Source organism: Prionailurus bengalensis, chromosome A1 (assembly GCF_016509475.1).
Source record: "Prionailurus bengalensis isolate Pbe53 chromosome A1, Fcat_Pben_1.1_paternal_pri, whole genome shotgun sequence".
NCBI lineage: Eukaryota > Metazoa > Chordata > Mammalia > Carnivora > Felidae > Prionailurus > Prionailurus bengalensis.
The window spans coordinates 63,413,996-63,418,986 of record NC_057343.1 but is presented as its reverse complement, the minus strand read 5'-3'; the positions used below and the strand labels follow the sequence as shown (position 1 = coordinate 63,418,986).

At 36.5% G+C, this 4,991-nt stretch overlaps 1 pseudogene; it reads right to left on the bottom strand.

Moving 5' to 3' along the window:
• Positions 1-303: 303 nt before the first annotated feature.
• On the bottom strand, positions 304-471 carry LOC122496238 (annotated as a pseudogene).
• Between the last annotated feature and the right edge of the window lie 4,520 nt (positions 472-4,991).

The following is a 4,991-nucleotide window of genomic DNA, read 5'->3' as shown; positions in this document are numbered from 1 at the left end:
AACAGACCATACCTGGGGAATGAACTACATTACAAACCTCTAAAGTCCTAAGTATAATGCTGAGGATGATATTGCCTCAAAAGTAACTTTACAAACTCAGTACACATATCCCACTTGAAATTGGGTGTCTTCTTCCCTATTAGTGGAAAGAGGCATGAGTGCCTAGAGGGAGAAACCAGGTCCTAGATGGGGAGCACAAGGGAGTTACACGTTTCAAAAGGGCACGGAACAACTATTCTTAGAGTCTGGGTATGTATGGAAAAGGAACAAGCTGTAAGAACTGATGTGATACACCACCTTCTGGATGTTGTTTCCTTTTTTCCTTTTATACTTCTCTTCATCCTTGTTACTGAAAATAGAATGAGAAGGGGAAAGTTACAGTAGAAGGAGGGTCTCTGCCTCATTTTCAATTAGCAATAATCACTCCTCAGATAAACCTCATTGGCTATGATACTGCCACTGCACAAAGCTTCCGCCTCATTTTCAAGCATATCCTTACTGAGGTAGATTTCATTATGACTTGCGTGAGAATTGCTCCACTTCTTGTTACATACATATTTTCTTCATCATTTAGATATTCCTTTTCCCATGTGGATTTTCTGAAAACCAAAGGTACATCCCAGCTACCTTTTGACATAAATAATAAAAGATGCAGAGCCCTTCTTCTGTGTTCTCCTCTGTATTCCAGCATAAAAAGAAAGTGAAGAAGCCGGGGCTCTAAATGCGAGGTCGTATGCAGGGTTGGAGTCTCTAGCCAGTGGTTCTCCAGCTCTCTTGTGATCTTTTACTGTTTGAGTCAAATTAGGAGACTCCAACAAAAGTAACTACTGCACACAGTTCATTATTTGGTTCATGTATGTTTTAAAAATACTTCTAAAATTGTGAAATATTGGAGAAAGTGATGAGGTTGAATATTAAGTTGGCTTCAGAAAACAAGGAAAGGGAGATCTTAGATGGGCTATTATCATGGCCTCATTACTTGACATCCCAAGTAGATACAGGTGGTAAGACACGAAGAGTAAAATATTAATCCAATAATAAATTCAGTTAAAATAATCCATTTCGGTTATGTAGCATATGTTCACATCTTGGTGCAAAAGTCCTTTGGATGGAAAGTCACCCACCTTTTCCCAGGAGTCCAAAGGAAGGAACTCAAACAGGACTATGAAGATGACAAATGATTGTAGGATGAAGATTGCTCTTTTCTCATCTGCCAATTTAAATGTATCCTTCTAAGTATATGAATGTTACTTAATACCGGAGCTTAGTTAAAAAAAAAAATACAGAGAGAGAGAGGGAATCAGACACTGACCAGGTCTGTGGCGTAGCAAGGACAGCTCAGTGGTTTGAACTGTAGGGTTGGTGGATAGCAGGTAAGAAAGAATTCCCCTACACAACCAGAGAGAAAGAACAGTTCATGCAGCCCCAGGTCGTAGATGCCATTCTTAGATAACCCATATACAGACCAATGGGGAGATGACTTGTATTATCTGAATCAGAACTTTCAATAGAAAAGCAATCTTTTTTTCTACTTCTAGAAGCATTATTTGTCACTAAAAAATCTTTATTATTCATAATACAAAAATGTATATTCTTCAGGAATGCTGTCAAGGCTACAATTGTATTTTCTCAAAAATTTTTAAAACTCACATAAGGTCAAAAAAACCATCAGGGGTCTCAAGCCAGCAGAACCATCACATATGAAGAAGGGGCGAAACTGGCTATTCCAGAAAGGAGGTTTAGGAGGAGGTAGGGATGCAGGAAATAGAAGATTCTTGCCCAGTATGTGAGGACACCTTAGCTTCCTTCAAAATTTTAGTAAATTAATACTCATGAAGTGTTACAGGCAAGTCATTTTGTTGGGGAATGAAGGATATGAAAGAATTGGTCTTTATGTTTAGCTTGATGCAGGAGATGCTGTGTCAGCAAATCTGGAACAGGAGTACACAGAAAGATGGGGAAAGAAAATTGTATAGAATTTGAAAAATTTCAGAAGCTATGCATATGGAGGGGGTACTCTGAACTAGTGTATGACATGACATTGGGAGTTAAATCCAAATTTATCTGCAGTGGGCTTTTAGCTAACTGGTGGTTTATAATATAGAGTCACTTTTTAAAAATCTAAATCTATGTGTGTGGATATATGCTTATATGCAATTGAGATCTTACTATATATAAATGTCTTCATTTTTTGAGGCTATAATTTGTTCTAAAAAAAGCTACAAATGTATTAGTAAACATGATTTCTATAGTATTTTATAAAAGAAACACTCCATATTTTATTTAAAATTTCTGCCTAGATTTTTTTTTTCAGATCAGTTTGGAATTACATTTAATGCTGTAATAAACAACCATGTACTTAAATAGTTTTAAATATGATCGCTTCCTTTGGAGAAATTCCTGGAAGTTTTATCTTTAACGCTATTGATACCTACTGACAAATCACTTTCCAGGAACTTACCACTTTCTATTCACCCCGGAAACTGGAAAATCTCCATTTCATCAACTTTCAGTGGAAGGGAGTACTAGCAAATTTTGATTTTTGGTATTTTCAATCTGGCAATATTTTTTTTTAATTTAAATCTGAGGAGTGCCTAGGTGGCTCTGTCAGTTCAGCGGCTGACTTCAGCTCAGGTCATGATCTTGCAGTCTGTGAGTTAGATCCCCATGTCAGGCTCTGTGCTGACAGCTCAGATCCTGGAGCCTGCTTCAGATTCTGTGTCTCCCTCTCTCTCTGTGCCCCTCTCTGTTTGCACTCTCTCTCAAAAATAAACATTTAAAAATGTTTAAAAATAAATAAATTTGGCATCTGGTGGCTCAGTCAGTTGAGTGTCCAATTCTTGATTTTGCCTCTGGTCATGATCTCATGGTTTATAAGACTGAGCCTTGCATCAGCCTGCTTGGATTCTCTCTCTCCCTCTCTCTCCGCCCCTCCCAGCTCACATTCCCTTGTTCTCAAAATAAACAAACACGAGGGGCGCCTGGGTGGCGCAGTCGGTTAAGCGTCAGACTTCAGCCAGGTCAGGATCTCGCGGTCCGGGAGTTCGAGCCCCGCGTCGGGCTCTGGGCTGATGGCTCAGAGCCTGGAGCCTGTTTCCGATTCTGTGTCTCCCTCTCTCTCTGCCCCTCCCCTGTTCATGCTCTGTCTCTCTCTTTGTTCCAAAAATAAATAAAAGTTGAAAAAAAAAATTAAAAAAAAAAAATAAAATAAAATAAAAAAACACGAAAACAAAATTTAAAAATTAAATTTGACCACTAACAAACAGTATGAATGTGTTAATTTTTGGGAGGTCTTGGTTTTCTAATGGATTTGTATAATATTTGTATAAGAATATTAATGAATATTAAATGTTTCAGACATATTCCTTGGAGCTATATTAATACAAGTATTTTTGAAAAGGTTTCTTTGAAATCTAAATGAATTAACTTTATACCTTTTGGAAGAGTTCCTTATGTTTAGAAAGTGCTACATATATTAGCTTTTTATGATTATTAGTACTTCACTTACAAATCGTCAATTATAAAAGAGCTTACAAAATTCTTACCATTGAAGATATCTTAGCAACTATGGAGAAAAATGGTAATAGATACTTTTACTATTGGATAACTTAGTCTAATTATAAAACATGTTTTTTTTAAATATTTTTATGTATTTTTGAGAGACAGAGCACAAGTGGGGGAGGAACAGAGACAGAGGGAGACACAATCTGAAGCAGGCTCTAGGCTCCAAGCTGTCAGCACAGAACTCGATGCCAGGCTCGAACTCACAAACCGTGAGATCTGACCTGAGCCGAAGTCGGACGCTTAACCAACTGAGCCACCCAAGTGCCCCAATTATGAAACATGTTTTAAAGAAACAAGTAAAATAACCACTCTGGCTCAAGTTGGGGGAGGGGGAAAGAAGTGCCACCAACTCAGTTTTTCCTGGTCTTCAGAGTGATCTGTCTTCAAGACACCTCTTAAGAACTTTCAGTGTCACTGAACATCAAGTATTGAACATCATTACCAAAGATCAAATCCCTCATTTAAAAATAAGATTCAACCATCCTTGAGAAACAAATTAACAGTCCTTGACCATATAAGTTAAAAGAGGCACATCCTTTTATAATCTTTCTTTGCAGTTGATACAGAATAAAAGAAAATCGATGTAGTATATTCTCCAAGAGTATGAAGTAAAAGAGTCCTTATTTCAAAACATTTTGTAAAAAGAAAATCAGGAACTATTTGCCTGGTTATTTGTTTTGTGATACTGGTAGTGAAATGGATGCTAATTTTCTAGAAAAAGCTATATTTCAGCCATCCAAAAATTTTGACTAGAATTACACGTTTAATTCTAATTGCATAAATATAATTAAAATACTAACTCAACAGCGATTCATATTTAAAACACAAATCATTCACAGAAGTATAAATTATATGAACTTATGTGGCACACAAACACAAAGACATTTGGATATCAGAAGAAATCTCAAAGTCACACCAATGAAACATTTTTCTTTTCCAAAGGGACTAATATCTCATACTTTATTTTATTGCTTAGCTTCATTATTATTTTCATTATCTACCTGAAGAATTGAGAAATCACAGTACTTTTACTTATTCTTCTCCTACCAAACCCAAAGTGCCAATGATATTTATTTTGACATTTTCTGCAGAGAAAGGCTATTTTAGGTGACTAGTGTTTGCTTTAGGGTTGCATGTGATAACAAGCTAAATGCTAATGCTCACAAGTTTAATATATTTTTCTGTTTTGCTTCTCTTAAGGTTGCTTTGTGAGATTCTTGTATAGGTTACACTTTTAGAGCTCTCTAGAAAACCCAAAGAGTACTTTATTCTTTTGGATTTGAGAGTTTAACTACAGGCACATAACAATGTGCAGTCCATCTTTATGCAAATAGCTTAAAAGGCAGTGTGTCTGAAGGGCTGGTTTATGGCATTATTTCGTTTTATATCTTTGCAATCAACACCATACAGCTAACATGGCCATGTAA